The sequence below is a fragment of the Anolis carolinensis genome, chromosome 4 (assembly GCF_035594765.1).
Source record: "Anolis carolinensis isolate JA03-04 chromosome 4, rAnoCar3.1.pri, whole genome shotgun sequence".
Taxonomy (NCBI): Eukaryota; Metazoa; Chordata; class Lepidosauria; order Squamata; family Dactyloidae; genus Anolis; species Anolis carolinensis.
The window spans coordinates 99,033,640-99,055,038 of record NC_085844.1 but is presented as its reverse complement, the minus strand read 5'-3'; the positions used below and the strand labels follow the sequence as shown (position 1 = coordinate 99,055,038).

The 21,399-nt window shown below is 39.0% G+C and overlaps 1 protein-coding gene and 1 long non-coding RNA gene across 11 annotated transcripts in view; one reads left to right on the top strand and one right to left on the bottom strand.

Moving 5' to 3' along the window:
- ctnnd2 (catenin delta 2) overlaps positions 1 to 21,399 on the top strand; it is a 932,891-nt gene that overhangs the window by 76,135 nt on the left and 835,357 nt on the right. The window lies entirely within an intron of this gene.
- On the bottom strand, positions 689 to 2,495 carry LOC134298620 (uncharacterized). Its single transcript, XR_010005718.1, has 2 exons — positions 2,291 to 2,495; positions 689 to 920 (listed from the first exon to the last, which is right to left on the bottom strand). It is a non-coding gene; the product is annotated as an uncharacterized LOC134298620 (long non-coding RNA).

Genomic DNA, 21,399 nt, shown 5'->3' with positions numbered 1-21,399 from the left:
AAAATAGCACATTATGGTTTGTTGAGTCTTTCTCCACCAATTTAACAAAGATTCAGCCACAAAAACAAAATTTTGAAGTAGAACAATGACTTTCAAAGTAAAGACAACCCAATGAAACAGAAAATAACACTTTCAAACCAGGAATAGATTTTTGTTATTATTAAAAATGTTTTTTTTATAAAAACTTTGAAAATTCGCCAAAAATCTGATGATAAGTCAAACATTTTATTGAATCATTTTTTTATGGATCACACATGCCTATTAAGTATACTTATGAATTTGTCTCTGCCACCACTGGATTTTAGGTTAAAACCTGAGAAAGTAATTTTCTTGCTGTAAAGTTTTGAGTACTACATTTAACTATAGGAATAATTATCTCTCTGTTCTGCTCTACTTAACAATTTAAGAACAAGTCATTTTTAAATGACCAGGTGCAATATGTTTTTTTATTAATATTTCTCCAAAGATTTAGCAATTAGCTATGGATGGTGGCAGAAAGCCAAATCTGACAGAATTACTGTCAGTTCCTGTATTGTAAAATCCTCTGAGAGAAATAAATTCAGTTCTGTTTTGAATACTTACCAACAACAAGAAACAACAGTGGATTTCTTGTTGTGCTTTTTGCTTGCATTTTTATTAAAGTAGTGGTAGATTATTCTTTAAGTGACTGCAAAATCTATTCAGCATATGTTCTGAAAGCAGCTCATGCTTTTTATTGGTAAAGTTCCTTTTTCTGTGCTCACCAGGAGTGCATATTTCAAATTTAAATTTTGTTCATAGTAATATATGTAATGTCAGCAAGCTCCACCGAGTTCATGTGTTTCTGCACTTTGTTATTTACTAGGCAGGTTGATTTGTTATGCTACGTGTGGAGGACATGGAGGAGTGGATATGGAGAGCACTCTGCTTTGTTCTTTTGCCTTTAAAGAAAAAACAGAAGGTTGGATTTAATAGTATTTTGTCTTTTTTGCTTAAGAAATCTCAATTCACAGCTCCAATGTAAATTTATAAAAACTTTACAACTTAGACTTGGATATACATATGTCTTCTGTGAGCAAAAAAGCATTCCTTCTTTCTGAAGACATAAGTCGTTCTTAGGACTACTATGTAATTGACTAATAATAATGATATAATAACCATATTCTTATATCCTGCCACCATCTCCCCAAAGGGACTTGGGGCAGCTTACAGACAGTACAATGTGCCTAAAATCAATATAAAATTGAACACAATATAAATTGCAATAAAATAAAATACATTCAACATATAAAACATCAATTCAGACTCAATCAAGCTGCGATTCGCTAACTGTGGTGGTAGCTGTAAATGGTTGGGCTGTAAACATTGGAATAAAGTACATGCCAGCTGCAGTAATGGAGAAAGGGCATGGGATAAAGTGCAAGATGTGCGTTTACTAAGTAGGGCAACTAGGGGCAAAATATTCTCAAAGGCTTGATTGAAGAACCACGTCTTCAAGTTCCTAAAAAAGGAAGACAGTGTGGGGGCCTGTCTAATCTCCATGGGGAGGGAGTTTCAAAGCCGAGGGGGCACCACCAAGAAAGCCCTATCCCTCATCCTCACCAACCACACTTGTGAAGGTGGTGCGACTGCGAGGAGGGCCTCCCTTACAGATCTTAGAGCCCACATCAGTTCATGGGAGGAAGGGGGTCAAGAAGATAGGCAGGACCTGAGCTGTTTAGGGCTTTATGATAACTAGCACATTGAATTGGGACTGGAAACTAATTGAGTGTAGTCACTTTTGCATTAAAAGGAGAACAAATATGATAAAGAAGGTATGAAATTAAAGCAGAATTTGCATTATAATTTTGTATGTGTCTATGCATGTGTAAATTTAAATATGGGAATTAAATTTCTTTTAAATTAATAAAAAAGGTAAAGGTTTACCCTGACGTTAAGTCCAGTCGTGTCCGACTCTGGGGGTTGGTGCTCATCTCCATTTCTAAGCCAAAGAGCCGGCGTTGTCCATAGACACCTCCAAAGTCATGTGGCCAGCATGACTGCATGGAACGCTGTTACCTTCCCACCAGAGCGGTACCTATTGATCTACTCACATTTGCATCTTTTCGAACTGCTAGGTTGGCAGAAGCTGGAGCTAAGAGCGGGCGCTCACTCCACTCCCCGGGTTTGAACCTGTGACTTTTCGATCTGCAAGTTCAGCAGCTCAGCACTTTAACACACTGAGCCACCGGAGGCTCCCTTTAAATTAATATAACTCCCTATTTAATATCATCAGTAACTCCAGAACATCCCAAAATGTTCAGTTAATTACTTTTATTGTCCATCCTGATCCTTTCAGAAATTATTTCCTTCACTCATCATGTCCTCTGTTACAAGATCCAAGAGGGGGAGGAAGGGATCCCAAAGCATAGGAGATCCAGCTTTGCAGAGTCCTCTAAGTCACTGAGGACTTATTTTCATGAGCCTCAAACCCATCTTCACCACAAATGAATTACTGATTGTTTGTACAAAACACAGTGAGTTCTCGTATCCTAGGTGCCCCATTGTGACATCAGCAGAAGCATCTGTGACAGCCAGATGCTCAGATGGAGCTCCATGGACAGCTTTATGTGACAGCAGAAGTGATATGGAGGAGCTGACAGTTGAGCAGAGCAGATGTGGTCCTGGGTCATCTAGACCCAGATTTGGAATGAATGTGGTGAATCCAGTTGTGTTCTAGGGCAGATTTACATTGGGCTAAACTGCCCAGGGTAAATGAGCCCTTAAATCATAAATGATGGGTATGTGTTTACTGTTTGACTTCTTTATTAGCCCTTTTCAATAATGATGATCGTAATCATAATAATATTATAGATGTTGTGTCTGGGTATGGATGTAATGTCTGGCATGTATATTTGGCACTTTCAATAATCATAATAACAATAATCATAATAATAATCATAATAATGAAGCTACTTGAGACTTAGCTGCTACCACATATTTTATAAATGTGCTTTCAAGCGTTGGTCCCATGCCCAGAGAAAAATGCCATGTAAACTGAATGAATTAATGAATTGAAACCTCAGGTATATCTGAGAAAAACAGTAGCACATGGCATAGTTTTCAAGGGACAATATACAGAAAAAAAATATTCTCCACAAAGTCATTGCACTCAGTAGTTGACCTGCACAAAGTAGGTCATCCCATACCATCATTTCTAATATGGGGGCAGTTAGAGACTAGTTACAATAACTCACTAATCCTCTCTGCTATGTGTGGTAGGGATGTTGTTATTTGCTCATTATTCACTTATTCGCTAATTTCATTGTTGAAGGAAACAGAGATTATGTACAATTGAGATTGAAATTGGAATGGCCCTGGACTTTGATTTTTGGATTATGTGATTTTAATGTTTAAATTAATATGTTTCTAGCTCTATGTTTTAATGTTAATTTATTGTGTTTTTTATGATTCAATAGATAGTTGTATTTTTTATTGTTGTGTAGGCATTGAATTTCGAAATAATATGTTTGGAGACCGCTTTGAGTGCCCCATCGGGGGTAAGAAAAGCGGTATACAAGTGAAGTAAGTAAATAAATAAACAAACAATGAGCAATATCAATAATGTTCTTTCAACTGCAAGGAAGTCTTTAAAAATGTACTGTATCTGAATACTTTTCACAGCCCAGGATTTATTCTTGGAAAAAATGCAGGTTTTTGGTGAGATTTTTGTTGACAAAACAGCATTTTTGCAGCGGAAACAGCATTTTGTGTTTGAATGCTGTGCAGAAAATGTTTCCTGCACAGAAAATGCTATTTTTAATACAAAAATTAGCTGTGCCTGGCCACGCGTTGTTGTGGTGAAGTATGGTGGTATGGGAAATAAAGTATTGAGGAACTGTTGGTAGTTAAGGTAAAGGGTAAAGGTTTTCACCTGACGTTAAGTCCAATCGTGTCTGACTCTGGGGGTTGGTGCTCATCTCCATTTCTAAGCTGAAGAGCTGGCATTGTCCGTAGACTCCTCCAAGGTCATGTGGCCGGCATGATTGCATGGAGCGCCGTTACCTTCCTGCCGGAGCAGTACCTATCATCTACTCTCATTTGCATGTTTTTGAACTTTAGGGTTGGGAGAAGCTGGGGCTAACAGTGGGGGCTCTCTCCACTCCCCCAATTCAAACCTTTCAGTGCAGAAGTTCAGCAGCTCAGCGCTTTAACATGCTGCACCATCAGGGGATATTATTTCCTAAAGGTTGTGAATATACAATATTTCTGATTGTTTTTTTTGTCTGTTGGAGGCAAGTATGAATGCTGCAATTAGGCAAAATGATTAGCATGTAATGGCCTTGCAGCTTTAAAGCTTGGCTGATTCCTCCCTGAGTGAATTTTCTATTGGGAGGTGTTAGCTGGCCCTGATTATTTCCTGTCTGGAATTCCCTTGTTTTCAGAGTGGTGTTATTTGCGATATTTTATGTGCTTCTATTGTCTGTGGCCCTGAGAAAACAGAGGATCTGCCAGAGTTTGGTGATGGGAATACTTTGTTGGGAGGTGTTAGCTGGCCCTGATTGTTTGCTATATGGAATTCCCCTGTTTTCAGAGTGTTGTTCTTTATTTAGTTTTCTGATTTTAGAGATTGTATTGTTCTGTTTTATTATACCACAGTAATTTTTATATATTCTGATTTTAGTGTTTTTGAATACTTGGAGCCAGATTGTATTCATTTTCACGGTTCACAGCAACACAACAACAACAACAACAACAACAACAACAATAATGACTTTGGTAATACACACTGCTTCACTCCCTTCTGGAAGAATCCTTTCTTGGGAGGTGTTAGCTGGCCCTGATTGTTTCCTTTGTGGAATTCCCAATTTCCCTGCTTTCAGAGTGTTGCTCTTTATTTACTGTCCTGGTTTTAGAAATTATATTGTTCTGTATTATTCTACCACAGTAATTATTTCATATTAGAGTAGAATCTCGCTTATCCAATATTTGCTTATCCAATGTTCTGGATTATCCAACGCAGTCTGCCTTTTAGTAGTCAATGTTTTTGTAGTCAGTGTTTTAAATTCATTGTGATATTTTGGTGGTAAATTTGTAAATACAGTAATTACTACATAGCATTACTGTGCATGGAACTACTTTTTCTGTCTAATTTGTTGTATAACATGATGTTCTGGTGCTTAATTTGTATAATGATGACCTAATTTGATTTTTAATTGGCTTTTCCTGAATCCCTTCTTATTATCCAACATATTCACTTATCCAACGTTTTGCCGGCCTGTTTATGTTGGATAAGTGAGACTCTACTGTATATTTATAATCTTATATTATCTGCTTAGAACTGGATTATATGAGGCCCCTTCTACACAGCTGTATAAAAAGCACACTGAAGTGAATTATCTGGCAGTGTGGAGTCAAGATAATCCAGTTCAAAGCAGATAATATAAGATTATAAATGGGTAATATAGTTGTGTGGAAGGACCTTGAGTCTACACTGCCATATAATCCAGTTAAAATCTAATAATCTGTATTTTATAGGCAGTGTGGGAGAGGGCTAAGTGAGGCCTAAGTCTGCCTGTCCCCTGGGTTGAGTGGGTTGCTAGGAGACCAAGTGGGTGGACTTTAGCCTTCTAACTGGCAGCAATTGGATAAAAGTAATTATTCCTCTCCCTCTAATTAGGACTTTATTTTTCTTTTCTTTTTGTTATATCAACCTAGAGGCGTGGATGATGGGTTGTGTTGTCAAATTTCGAGGTTGGGGGGCCTTTAGTTTTGTTGCTTTGTCAGTTGCTGGGATTCCATCACTCTTTTATATATATAGATATATATCTGCAAATTTGGTGCAGAATAAATTCCAAAGTGTATAGATGCTTGTCAGTCTAGGATTCTCCTCATCATGGCTTCCCAACACTCAAGAAAAGCATCTTTCAAATATTTTCTAATGCAGTGTAGCCCCCTTATCCACAGATTCACTGGTCATGCTTTCACTTACTCATGTTCCAAATCCCCCTTGCTGCTACCCCAGAAATGTTTGTGGGCCTCTCTAGGTCCTCCAGTGCAATTCTGTGGAGTGCACATGCCCCAAAACAGTCAGGATATAAGGTTCACTTTTATCCATGGCTTCAGGTTTCCATAAGGTGAGGTTTTTAGAACATCTCACCGAAGGATACAGGAGTCCTACTGTATCTTTCCATCTAGTGCCAATGGATGGTAATGAGAATTATATCTCAACAGAAGGATTTTTGTATTCCCACAACTACTTCACTTATTTCAGAAAGGAGAAGGGGTGGAGAAAAGACAATGATATTGCAGCCTACTTCACTGTCCTCTGACAATTGCAGATAAGCCTAGTTTCTTTGAAAGTGCTTATCCTGCTTTAACAGTAGTAGGGCTGTGAAAATAACTTCCCACTACATTTAATACCAGACATCCAGATATCATGGAATATTCTGTGGTTTCTTTTGTTATCTTTGCTAGTTGGAAATTTCATCAGTAATGTTAAATTGTTTTTAGTTGCAAGTTGTAATTCTAAATTCATAAAACTCTTTTAAAGCATAAGCTGTTAATTGGAGAACTGGTTTTAGGGTAACAAAATTATGTTCTTCATAGGAAGTAAATTAAAAAGAATAAATGGATGAAATTAGTGTGTCAAATCTCTTTTCAAAGCCCACTGCTGGAAGCATATGATCTAGCAAATGACTGAATCATGAAAGCAAATAAACTAAAGTTCTTAGAAATTTTCATTAAAATCTTATTACACATAAAATGCCTAGCATTTTATTTTCTTTTTGTATTTTAAAAATGTAGTTATGCCAAACATGTTTTTCATTAAGCACAGTTTTTTAAAAAAATAAAAGGATATTTCCAAATGTATTTAAGCTACACCATAATCTCTGGGGAGGAAAAAGACTGAAACAGAGTATGAATTAATTTATTGTGTAGTATAAATACTCCCAGATACTTTGGAATTACGTATTAGGCTTGAGCAAATTTTTCGTTAGTTCGTTAAATTCGTTTAAAATTCATTTCATAATTACTTTTGAATTGATATTGAACCATCTGCTCACTGCCTTACAAATATTACGAATTTGAATAATAAAAGTACCTTTTTTTCGTTTGTTTCTGATGTCTTCGGATGTAGCTGTAGCCCCTCTGAGAGGAGAAGCCATGTTGGCATGCCTCTCAGCCAATCAGAGCGGAAGAGGGAGGGAGGGAGAGGCATGGCCATCGATCTGCTAGCATTTTAAAAATGCCATTGAGACGCGGCCCCGTAGAAGCCTTCCGCATTGCTCTCTTCCCTTCTCTCTCTCCCCTCCCTGCTTCTCTCTCTCTCTCTCTCTCTGAGAGAGAGAGAGAGAGAGAAGCAGGGAGGGAGGGAGGGAAGAGAAGAGACATGCCTGCCTGCGCTTGGCCTTCTCTCCTCTGGAGCCGCGTGTTTGGTTTTGCTTCTTTCCAGACTTTCCAGCCACTGGCTTAAAGGGGAATACCAGAACCAGGCTTGCCTTCCTAAACGGAATCCTTAGAGCCAGAGGATATCCCTTTAAGAGATATCTCCACTGAGGAGATCTCCCGGAAAGGATTATGGCACCAGCTCAATTGCAACAGATTCAGTGCCATGTAATCATGTGAGCTGTAGTTTTACAAAGTCCCTAGCCTTCCCTGCAGAAGAGAGCCAGTACCATGCCAAACTACAACTCCCAGTTTTCTGTCAAATTGTTTTGGATTTCAACTCCTACAATTCCTAACTCCAGACATGGGCAAAGTTTGCCCTTGCCTGGTATAGAAGCATTCTATTCTTCTTCTCCAGACATGCCAACAGTATTAAGTGATAAAATCTTGGGCATTTTTTCCTTTAATGCTAAAAGTTCATAGGTTGTTCAGCAACAGCCTACTGGCTGGGTTGCTATGAGTTTTCCGGGCTCTATGGCCATGTGCTAGAAGCATTCTCTCCTGACGTTTCACCCACATCTGTGGCAGACATACTCAGAGGTTTTGACGTCTGTGCGAAGCTAGGCAAGTGGGGTTTATATATCTGTGGAAGGTCCAGGGTGGGAGAAAGAACTCTTGTCTGTGGGAGGCAAGTGTGACTGTTGCAATTGGTCACCTTGATTAGCATTGAATAGCCTTGCAGCTTCAAAGCCTGGCTGCTTCCTACCTGGGGGAATCCTTTGTTGGGAGGTATTAGCTGGCCCTGATTGTTTCCTGTCTGGAATTCCCATTTTCTAGGTGTTGTTCTTTTACTGTGCTGATTTTAGCTTTTCTGTAGCTAAAAATGCATATAAAATTGATTCTATAGGGAGGATAAATGATTGGATTTCAACTCCTACAGCTTAGCTTTCTCTGCCAATAATGGTACCATACCAAACTAAAGCTCCCAAGATTCTGTAGCAGTGAGCCATCTTGGATATTGTAAGGGATTTATTATTATTATTATTATTATTATTATTATTATTATTATTATTATTATTATTAGACCTTGCTCCCAGGAAGGTGCCTTCGCTGTGGCTCCCAACTTATCTAGCTACCTTTCCACATATTCTCCACATTGTGTGTATGTGTATGTATATTATATATACATGAGCCCCGATGGCGAAGTGTGTTAAAGCACTGAGCTGCTGAACTTGCAGACCGAAAGGTCCCAGGTTCAAATCCTGGGAGCAGAATGAGTGCCCGTTGTTAGCTCCAGCTTCTGCCAACCTAGCAGCTTGAAAACATGCCAATGTGAGTAGATCAATAGGTACCGCTCTGGCGGGAAGGTAATGGCACTCCATGTAGTCATGCCGGCCACATGACCTTGGAGGTGTCTATGGGCAACACTGGCTCTTGGGCTTAGAAATGGAGATGAGCACCAACCCCCAGAGTCAGACATGACTGAACTTAACGTAAAGGGATACCTTTACCTTTACCTATACACACACACACACACACACACATATGCAGGGACTATATATATATATATATATATATATACAGTATATATCACACACACACCAATTTAACAAAGTTTCAGCCACAAAAACAAAGTTTCTGAAGTAGAACAATGACTTTCACAGTAAAGACAACCCAATTTAACAGGAAATAAGACTTTCAAACCAGGAACAGATTTCTGCAATTATTAAAAAATGGTTTATTATAAAAGCTATGAAAATTCGCCAAAAATCAGAGGATAAGGGAAACGTTCCAAATTTTGGTGAGCTATCCGTGTTAAATGTGTTCTACCACTGTACCAAGTTTGAAGAAGATCACTCAAAAAATGAGGGCGGGAGAGTCCTGTAAAATCTCCCCTCGTGCTGTTTTTTTTGGCCACTGCGCATGCGTGTCCGCCATTAACGAATTACTTTTGAAACTAACGAATTTTCGTTAATTTCAAATTTTTTGGGGGGCAAAATTCGGAAATGACATCAGAAACGAAACGCTGGCGCCCCCTACTTTTGAAACGAGTTTAGAATCAATTTTTTCATGGATCGCTCAAGCCTATTACGTATGTTAGTTAATGGGTTAATTTGATTTTTTACAACTTAGTTCAACTTCAATTTTCTTATTACCATATTTTGAGATATGGATTTTTTTTGGACAGGCTGGAGAATTTTCCTCAGTGGGATCCCAATAAATACTGGTATGCTTCAGTTAAGAAAGCCGATCTGCATTTGTTTCGTTTTGGAGGATGGCGGGGGGCGGGGGTTGGTTAAGGTTTTTAACAGAAAATTTGGTACAAAAGCAGAAATAAAATGAAAAAGAGCAAGGATAGTTTCCTGCAACACAAATTTTGCTTTTCTACTAACTCCTGCTCAGTAAAGGAGTCTGGAGATATGCTACTTACCTTGCTTGTTGGATATAGGCATATAGCTACAAAAGTATATGTTACACCAGAAACCCATTCTTTCCCAGATCAAATTTTATTTCATTGTTTATAAATATTGCATTTAATCAATTCTAAGATGCCATCAATTATAAGACACAAACTACCGTATATACTTGAGTATGAGCCGACCCGAATATAAGCCAAGGCACCTAATTTTACCACAAAAAACTGGGAAAACATTGACTCCAGTATAAGCAGAGGGTGATAAATTTCAGAAATAAAAATAGACACCAATAAAATTACATTAATTGAGGCATCATTGGGTTAAATGTGTTTGAATATTTACATAAAGCTCAAATTTAAGATAAGACTCCAACTCTGATCAAATCATTATTCTCATCTTCAATGTAAATGTGCTTATGTATCCTTTTAATAATAATAGAGTAAAATAATACATGTAATAATAAATAGAGTAAAATAATAAATGCAATCATCATCATCATCATCATTTAATTACTTATTAATCGCCCTCCATCCAAGATGCTCTAGGCGATTTAATAATAATAATAAGATCAGAGTGAAATAATAAATGTATTAATAATAATAAAAATAGGGTAAAATAAATGTAACAGTAGCAACAATAATAGAGAAAAATAATAAATGTAATAATACCAATAATAATAGAGAGAAATAATAAATGTACCATATATTCTCGAGTATAAGCTGACCCAAATATAAGCCAACCAGGACCCTCACCCAAGTATAAGCCGAGGGGGGCTTTTTCAGTCTTAAAAAAAGGTCTGAAAAACTAGGCTTATACTCGAATATATACAGTAATTTCAGTATCCCAACAGAAAAAAAATGCTTTATTTAATATATTAAAAGAAGCACCTGTGATTCTAAAATAAATTCCATTTTTCAAGATGTTTCATTCCTCTTGGGCCCCATCTACACTGACATATAATCCAGTTTCTGAATACAAATTAACTACATTGAACTGGATTATATGGCAGTGCAGACTCATATAATCCAGTTCAATTCTATTCAATCTGCATTATAGGAATCTACATGAACGATTATAATACAGTTCAAACTGCATTATATGGCAGTGTAAATGGGGCCTTAGAATTGAAGAAAAACAGTATGTTGTTGCAACCTGGTGAGTATTCCTGGGAAAGGATTAATGATCATATATCTTAGTTATGGGCTTCTAACTGACACCAGGATAATCACTTCAAGTAGAGACAGTTGGAATAGATTTTTAGGTTGATACCTTCTTATGTTCTTAGGGCATGAAACTTTTATATGTAATAATAATAATAATAATAATAATAATAATAATAATAATAATTTATTTATAGCCTGCCCCCATCTCCCAACAAGGGAGATAACATAAAACAAAATAAGTAAATATCAAATTTAAAACAATCACAAAATTAACACAATACAACCGATGCATCAATAGGCAATTATTATATAAAACCATTTGAATAACATTTAGGGTTCGAACCATTGCATACATATACTGGCCATGTGTACTGATCATAACTACGTTGTCTTGGCAGTTTGAAAAAGCAGTATGATTACGGTTTCATCCAAGACTACATTTTTCATTCAAGGCTAAATTCTTAGTCTTCATCCAAGACTAAATTCAAGTGTTGTTTCCCATTGGAGTTCAGTACATCCAGAAAATGGCTATACCGTAACAGTATTTTCTTTTTGATGGAATTGGATGGAAACTGGAAATCAGAATGAAAAACTCGATCTAACTCAGAAACTTTTGACAGTCATGTTAGTCAGATGACAGCAAAGTGCTAGATGAGAGAATTGTATGCTTCATGGCTTGACATGTGTAACATGGCTTACCTTGTTAACTTTGTAGTACAATAGAGAATACTGTCCTATTACTCATATTGAAGAAGTGTTCTACTTTCTGAACAATAACCTCTGGGCATGGGATATGAGAAGGCATAATTGTATTATTTGGCCCAGATAGTAAAATGCCTTGAGTTGTCCAGGTTGTAGACATAGCTTCTCTTTTGAGGGTATGATGTTTGCAAAACACGGAGAATCTTTTATCCTAAGTAATTTTAAAAGTTATTTTTAAAAGTAAAGTGCCAATTTAGGTCTTGGTTGTGAACGACCAATGTGAATTTTTCAACTTAGTTTTCACGCAAAATTAGTCCTTGCAGTTTTGTAGTTTGGACTTTGTGTCTGAGTATTCAATCTAGTAATAACATACATCATGTAGAAATTTAAAACTATCCTTAGAGAAGGATCTGGAATATTTCAGAATAGAAGGTTTGGGTTTTATAGTTGATTCAGGATACATCAGCATATGTATTTTACAGACAGAGAGGAAAAGTCAGATTATAATATCGGGGAAAATACCAACACCACAGACTTGGTTTAAAAAAACTAGAAGAATAAAACAATTTTTAAAGAAAACTATTAAAATATAATCTGGTAATTAGAACCAGACCTTGGTAGAAAAAATGTGTAGATTGTAAAAGCAGATTATAAATTTGTGCATCTTATCAATGTTCTTGGAAAACAGATGAATATAATAATCCCTAATGACTGCTTACTTTTTGTTCAATAAATATCTTACAATTGTAAATAAGGACTCCATATTTGTCAGACTGAGTAGACTTGACTTGTCTGCATCATCTGATAGCTTCTGCTTTGTAAATATATTCCATTCTGAGTATGTGCAAGAACAACATAGAACTCTGTGTCCTGTATATTTTTAGTTCATAAAATATTCTACTCAGCTAAGGTCACATTTATATGATAAAATAGGATTGATATTTAATCTTCCGTCTGATGATCCTGGAATTTCTTCTTCCTTCCTCACTATTTTCTGCATCCTTTGCATGTTCTGTTTTCTAAATTTACATTACTTGATCTGCTGCAGTGATATATAGTCAATCCCCCATTTCTGATTTAGTCAGCTTGCACTCTATACTTGGTATACAAATTTTAGTTCTGCATACAATTCTTCAATATATACAATTATTGAGTATTTTACAAACTAGAAGTAATAATGAAATAAAATTGCGTAATATATTTCTTTAAAGTATTTATACCTTGCTTTTCAGCCACAAAGGCTGATTCCAGGTGTGATGTTGTTTGGCATCTCAGGGCAAGAACTACCTTTTTCCCATTAGTAGTTTCATGTCAAATGATTTTTTCCAATTCCTGGATTTGGCAGCTGGGGCATATGCTAGATCAGCCCCAGGATGGTTTTCACAGCCTCAGAGGCGGGAGGGAATCCTAACTGCCTAGTGCTGCCAGACCATTACCATCCCATCCCATCCTTTTTTGCATGTTGCAGCATTCTCCAGCCATGACATGGGTCTTCCTGGTCACCTGTTGCATGCAGTGACTTCATCTGAGATGATGGAGTGAAAAATGATTTGCCCCCTTTTCTCCCTTCCTTACCCACTCACCCTGTTGCACTGACCAACATCACTATGGCCAACAGCAAACAAACAGGACCCATGTCAAGCCCGGAGAGAAAGACAGGGGACAGGAAGTGCTACCCAGATCTCCAGGCCACCCTAGCCTGGGAAACACAGGGTGGCAATGTAAACAGTTCTGGCGGGTTCCATCTCAGAACTGGCCCAACTATGTATATGTTCTGAAAGTTACAGAATACTCCAATTTTTGTTCCAGAATCTGGAGTATCTCATGACTTTGGCCTTGCTCTGCATTACCCAGATTAGCTCTGTGCAATGTTTGATGGTGGTAATCTGGGATGAAGTTGATCTGGAACTTGTTCATGGTCAGTGTAGATGTGCCCTAAATTATAGCACAGTTGTAACATCTTTTTTGTAGTGTGACTGCTTACTTCCTTTTATTATTAGAGTGTATGAGACTCCATTACTTAGATGTAAGCCACCAAAAGTAATAATTCAGTTGCCTTTAAGGAATGTGACAATTTGCTTTTTAAACATATTATTCTTTTATCATGAAGGTTCAAGAACCACAGGTCCAGCCATCTTGGGCTTCCTGGACAGAGGTGGATTCATGAGTTAAAAGGGACACTAACCTTTCTCAAATTGGTGTATTGTGGGCATACACATTCCTGGAAATTAAATATTAATAGACATACTTGGATGCCTATCAGTCTGTTTTTAATTACAACAATGACAAGTAGCAGATACATTTGCTCTTATTATGGAAAGCAGAGCGCTGTTCGTTAAAATCTCAATATAACAAATCTGGAAGAACTGTCTTCTTTAGGACACTGACATTCCTGGAAGGAATTCAGCATGGCAGAATACTTCAAAGATTCCTAATCAGCAGATGGCATAATTAACTTGTGAAGCAAATGGGCATGTCACTTGTTATTGTTTTTACTTGTATTCCTGGGTTTTGGTATCTACAAGAATCATAAACAAAAGATGGGGAAAAGAAGTAGATGGCACTGTGTTTGGTTAACCATCTCAGATACCAAATATGGGGGAGGATATTTTGTGTGCAAGGGATAGTGAAAGAGTTTGCTGACCTTAGGAAAATCCTTGAACATTTTATTCAATCCATGGGATGCAAATAATTTGGAGCCAGTGAAAGAAAACACATAATGAAAGATTTGGGTTGGGTTGCATTAACTAGAGATGGAAGATGGCTGTGTGGCATTTCATTTCAGTCAGTGTTTCATGAATTATTCCCAATATCTCTGATACCAGCATGAAGCAGTCAGCTGTTTCTTGATATTGTTGCAAAATATAGTTTGACACTTATATCCACAGGACCAGTATCATGGTTTCTTTTATTAATGTCCAGCATAATTTGTCCTCTGTAGACATTTTGTAGGTCCTCCAGTGTGACTCTAGGATATTCTTGTGTTAGAAATACTTTATTTCCATAAGGAAAAGGTAAAGGTTTCCCCTGACGTTAAGTCCAGTCATGTCTGACTCTGGGGGTTGGTGCTCATCTCCATTTCTAAGCCGAAGAGCTGGCATTGTCCGTAGACACCTCCAAGGTCATGTGGCCGGCATGACTGCATGGAGCACCGTTACCTTCCCACCGGAGCGGTACCTATTGATCTACTCACATTTGCATGTTTTCGAACTGATAGGTTGGCAGGAGCTGGAGCTAACAGCAGGCGCTCAAGCCGCTCCCGGGATTTGAACCTGGGACCTTTCGGTCTGCAAGTTCAGTAGCTCAGCGCATTAATGCACTTTGCCACCGGGGCTCCTTTATTTCCATAGGATTTGCTATTACGTGTTCTTTCATTTATCCATGTAAAATTGAGAAATGTATTCCTGATGGATTGGGGGGGGGGGGGGCGTCGAATCATACCATATCTTAATGTCAACAGTGGATTTTATATTATATGATTTCATTGCTGGGAAGTGTTGTATAGTTTTTCAAAAATATATTGGAAGGTTGCTCAGTTACTAGAGTGAGTCCAAAATGCTGTGGTGGCTTAGATTACTCGTTCCAACCAAGTGTGGATGGGTTTTTAAACATCTATGTTTGTTTCTAGGACTGTGCCAAGCCAAACTCAGAGTGCTTTAAAGGCCGAATTGTTTTGGTTCCTTACAGCTCCCTCTTTTCCCACAGGCCTGCCTGGATGTGGCATTCATCCTTAGGGGCCATTTTAATACATCTCCTTTGGAGAAAAGACAGGTGGTAGGCAGAAATAGAGCCCGTTCAATTGTGTCATTCTGATTTCCCAACACTTTCTCTATGGAGAACTACCTGGCATAGAGTTCTTTGCAGATTCAGGTGAAAAACTTTTTATTTGCTCAGGCCTTCTATACTTTCATTTTAAAGCTGTTTCTCTTCTAGAACTACTAACCATCTTATTCTTAATTGTTTTGTATTTTGTTTATTGATTTTCTGTTTTATTGTAAGCCACTTGGAGTCTCTATGGGCTGAAACAGTATGCTGTTTGAATAAATAAATATTAGATCTACAAAAAGTCTGTATAGGTCTGAGATTTTTGTTTTCATTTAATAGTAAACATTTTCATTGCATTGGTAAATATTTCACACTTTTTTTTTCTTTCCATAGAGGTATTTCCCAGAACTATTATCATCTACTATTGCCTAATAGATTTATGTTAAACTAACATTTTATTAAAATAAAAATAAAATTATAGTTAGTGTCAAAAAAGACAACAGGCATTAATCAGACAAATACAAACACTTTAAAATCTAATTGACTGGGAGACTGTTAAGTACATGCTCCTTGCATAAAAATAATTTCCAACTAATGTTTCAGGCACATTGACCCTGTATTCTATTTTTTTTTAACAATGATATCATTTAGAAAATAAAAAACAAAGTAAAGGAAACATATTATGAAGTTTCATTTATTGACAGCCATGAGAAGCTCACTGAAAACATCAGCACAATATACTATGTCAGCAAGTAGTGATTTTTGCCCCTAATAACCATGGGGATGGGCACAGATTTTTTTTTTCAGTTTATAGTTTTGGATAGTGCGGTCTTCATGATGTCAGCAATTGTGAAATAACATCTTCTGTAAATCTTTTGTAAAATAAACTGACTTTATTACACAAGGTACAATGAACCTAATGTTATTGTATCGCTATTATCATCTGATTATTAAAACATGTGGTTAACTATCATAATTGTCACAGTAGAGACTTTAAGACATGGGAATATTTTTAAAACCATTCATTTTTATTTATAAGAATAGGAAAATTGTATTTTATGTTTAAGGTGGGGATATATTTAAAGCAATAGCTTCAATGCTTTGAGCACATAGGAGTGTTGGAAATAGCAACCTTCTATAAGCCTCCTATACTAGCTATTTGTTATGTATATAATTGAGATTGCTTACTATATTTTATGCATATATTGGTATGCAGTTTTTCCCTTAACTCTATATTATTTGAGGGAGGGACTACAGACCACACGATCAGATCTGGAACTGCTAAGACTGAGACTCCATTTTAGAAGTCAGTATGTATGTATGCCGTACAGTCAGTATATATGTATACAGTTGAATATAGTACATTTTACCTCAGAAGCAGTACAGTTTAGAAGTCAGTGTTAGTATGCTGCAATGTATAGATAGTGGTGGTGTGCATTCGTATAGAATTGTTGTCCGTTTTGTGTAGTTTCATTCATGTCGTCTCATTTCCGCAACAAAAATGGGCCGACTATACAACACAAATTTTCATCTGGCTTATGAAAAAAAACATTGGACCATTGGCTGCAATGGGAGGGGCATCTGAGGCTCACCCACCCCATTCAGTTTTTGGGCTAGAGGGGTGAAAATCGCCACACATGGGCATTTTGACCCCTTTTAGCCCACCAGCTTTTAAAATGTTTGGGTCTTCCCCAAAGTGCTATTGTTATTAATATAAATATTATTATCAAGACCCATGGATACACATCGGATGTAATTGGGAGGCACTGCTCTCCCAGACTCAGTTTAGGGTGCCAGAATAATGCTGTTCTTAATATTAATATTAATATTATCACGGCCCATGGATACACATTGGATATAATTGGGAGGCACTGCTCTCCCAGACTCAGCTTAGGGTACCAGAGTAACTATCGTTATTTATATTAATATTATTATTATCACCCATTGGTACACATCAGCTGTAATATGAAAGCAGCCCTCTGTCAGTACCTGCTTATTGTTACAGGGCCCAAATGAAAGGAAACAAAGCAAGCACGATGATTGTGCGGCTTTTATTTTCGTGTTGCTGCTCATTTCCTAAGAAAAGGTCATCATTCATTTTGTGTAGATGAATGGTCAAAATAAACGATAGCATGAAGGAAATGAAGGAAAGATTTTCGCGCACATCTCTAATTGTTAGTTTTTATTAAGTCAATATTCAGTAATATATTAGACTGAAGAGAATGTTAGTCTGTATGCAACAAAGAAGAGACTAATATAGAATGTTTTAGAGAACTTACTGTTTAAACTTTGAACCAATAAGAAATGTACCTGTATGCTGAATACATGAAGTTTATAAGTAAATCTACTATGTTAACTTTTAATGAAGACTACCCTGGTGGTGGCGCAGTGTGCTAAAGCGCTGAGCTGCTGAACTTGCAGACCGAAAGGTCCCAGGTTCAAATCCCGGGAGCGGAATGAGCGCCCACTGTTAGCCCCAGCTCCTGCCAACCTAGCAGTTCGAAAACATGCAAATGTGAGTAGATCAATAGGCGGGAAGGTAATGGCGCTCCATGCAGTCATGCCAGCCACATGACCTTGGGGGTGTCTACGGACAACGCCGGCTCTTCAGCTTAGAAATGGAGATAAGCACCAACCCCCAGAGTCAGACATGACTGGACTTAACGTCAGGGGAAACCTTTACCTTTACCCTATGGGGATTAAGATCAGTCCATTAAATGGCTCCGTAGTGACCACCATGATCTTGTCTCATGCCTCCTAATAACATTTGAGAATGCTGAAAAACCCACTGAGGTGATAGTACATAAATTGTGGTTGAATTACTGGGGACTTTATGTAAAGAGAGTATTCCAGGACCGTATAATTCGACCCCTTATTACTTGATTGAAAACAGACCCCAAAGCAAGGAAAGACCAGACACCCTTCAGGGCCCTTTAGAATCGGCCCTAGAAACCAGGGGGAAAGTTTTAACTGCCTCTCTAACGAGCCCAACCCCTGTAAAAAGTAAAGGTCAGCTCAAAACACCGTCATTATACACTCCCTCACTGGATCTGATAAATGGCTCTCTCCACCTGTATTCACATGAATAACTTGTGTCAAGGCCTACGTCCAACATACTCTCTACCCCCATAATATTAGACAGTTGACTAGCCCCTCCTACCCAGTTCCCCCTTTAGACATCCCTGGGGTTGGGATTCCAGGACTGGGGAGTGCCATTGAGATCATGTGGGGGAGGAGGGTGAAATATGGTCAGTTCCAATAATCCAGGGAGAAGTGCAACAGAGTTTTTGCGACCCTGAGGAAAGATAGACTGGATAGCCATCATGACAGTCCCCCTGGACTTAAGGTCCTGCTGATAAACGCCAGTTCTGTAGATGGTAAAACATTAGCCATCCAGGACTTTAATCCTGGATGAACATGCTGATCTGGTCTGCATCACCAAAACTTGGTTGGACGAGCTGGGAGGGGTTAATCTCACCCAGCTGTGTCCACCAGGTTTTGGGGGAATCAGCAGGCCAGGTCTGGGGGACAGGAAGGTGAGTTTGCGGTGGTATATCGGGAATCCATCTCTCTGGTCAGGTGTACCATTCCGCAATCTACCAGATTTGAGTATGTTCACTTGAAAGTGGGAGGCCGGGACAGTTTTGGGATTCTGCCGGTGTACCAACCACCCCGCAACACAGCAGTCTCCCTCCCAGAGCTTGCTGAGGTGGTTGCTGCCTGGAGTCCCAGCGGCTAGTTGTGCTGGGGGACTTCAATATCCATGCGGAATCCATTTTTTCTGGAGCAGCTCAGGACCATGGGGCTGTCCCAAGTGATATCAGGGCCCACTATAATGCTGGGCATACTTTAGACCTGCTTTTTATTGTGGACGTTAATATGGTCAGGGTTGAAGAGCAAAATATTCTTCCATTGTCATGGGCCGATCATCACTTGATCAGTTTTAGACTAACCGTGGCCTCAAATCTCTGTGGGAATGAACGACCTATTAAAATGTTCCACCCCAGGAATCTTATGGATTCTAATGGATTCCTGATGGCTCTTGGGGCATTACCTGTCATGATGGCTGACAGTCCTGTCGATGCCTTGGTCGATCTCTACAGCACCGAGATGACCAGGGCAGTGGACACAATCGCCCCTGAATGTCCCCTCTTGTCTTGCAGACTCAAGCCGGCTCCTTGGTTTTCTGAGGAGCTGGAGGTGTTGAAGAGGATGAGACGGAGGCTAGAGTGCCTCTGGCGGAAGACTTGTAGTGTAGCTGACCCATCATGAACTAGTGCCTCACTTAAGGCCTAATCCATGGCGCTGAAGGCAGCCAGAAAAGCTTTCTCGACTGCCCACATCACGTCTGCAACCAATAGATCTGCTGAGTTATTTCAGGTGGTTGGGAGCTTCTCCACCCTCTTGAGGGGGGAATGGCCCCTGACCAACCGGCAACTCAGTGTTGCGATTTTGCACATCATTTTGCTGACAAAGTGCTCAGATACGCTCCGACTTAGATACTAGTTTTGCTGCAGCACCAAAGGAGGTAACCGAGGCACCTGCTTGTCTGATTTTGATGGATTCGTTTCAGCTTGTTATGCCCGAGGATGTCGGGGGGGATCCTTGGGGTGGTCAGAGTGACCAAGTGCACTCTGGATCCTTGCCCTTCTTGGCTTATCAAACTTGCCGGTTCAGGATTGGTAGATTGGTTTGTGAGGATCATAAACGCTTCGCTAGATCAGGAGCATATTCCATCGAGCCTGAAGCAGGCAATAGTAAGGCCTAGCCTGAAGAAGGCGTTCCTTGATCCTACAGTTCTAAATAACTACCGACCAATCTCCAATCTCCTCTTTTGGGGCAAGGCTCTGGAGCGGGTGGTTGCTACGCAGCTGCAGGGTTTCCTCAACAAGACCAACTATCTGGATCCATCCCAGTCTGGATTCAGGCCTGGTCATGGTACTGAGACAGCTTTGGTTTCCTTGGTGGATGACCTCCACAGAGAGTGTTGCACCCCAAGGCAGTGCGAGCACTCAAAAACCAGGCAGGAGCCAATATAACACACAAGCTGTTTATTGAAGCAGAGTAAATATATAGGTCTATGTGCATTTAACGTGGAAAGTCAAAGTAAGAAATAGTCCATAATAAATAGTCTATTGTAATTCAGAAAGAGTTCATCAATGTCCAATTTGTAATCCACAAGTGAAGCTCAATAGCTTCCCTTAGATATCAAAATTTGTCCATGAAACAATAGTGGAAAACAAACACTGCAAAACCACTTGGAAAGTCCCGTAGCTAAGTCAAAGGAGCAAGGTAAACAAAGCGAAGTCAATCTTGATTCAGGAACAAGGAAGTTGCGGTAACAAGGCAAGGTCTACTCGAGAGTCGTGGCTCAGCTTGGCTCTCCTGGAACTGGAAACTCGGCACAGATTCAGAAGTCAAGGCAAGGAGCTGGAAACTGGAACCGAGGAAAAGCAATGTTGACACCGCAATGAAAATACAGTGCAGAGTACTTTTAACAGAATCCCAAGTCTGTAAGAATTAGGGAGTACAGGGCCCATGAAAAGTTCTCTTGGGAAAACTAATCATTATCTAGATTGAGAGCGAATCTTTGACTTCTTCTCAGCCCCTGTTTTTTACTTCTATCTCTGGTAACAAAATCTCTCCGATTAAAACTTCCATTCTCCCCCAAGTCTGCACCATCTGGTGTGGTTAACGCTGGAGAGAATTTGGAATGTTTGCCAATTAGCGGATCCCTGATTTCCAGCACCTGAAAGGTCATGGGGCCTGAATTCTGAGCAGGAATGTCTTCGAATTCCGCCTCCTCATCTGTTTCTGACTCCAACTCTCGTTGAAAACTGGGCCATGATGGCTGAGCCACAACAGAGAGCTTGACAGGGGGAGTGTGTCCCTGTTGGTTCTCTTGGACATCTCAGTGGCTTTTGATACCATTGACCGTGGTATCCTTCTGGGTCAACTATCCGGAATGGGTATTGGGGGCATTGCTTTGCAGTGGCTCCACTCCT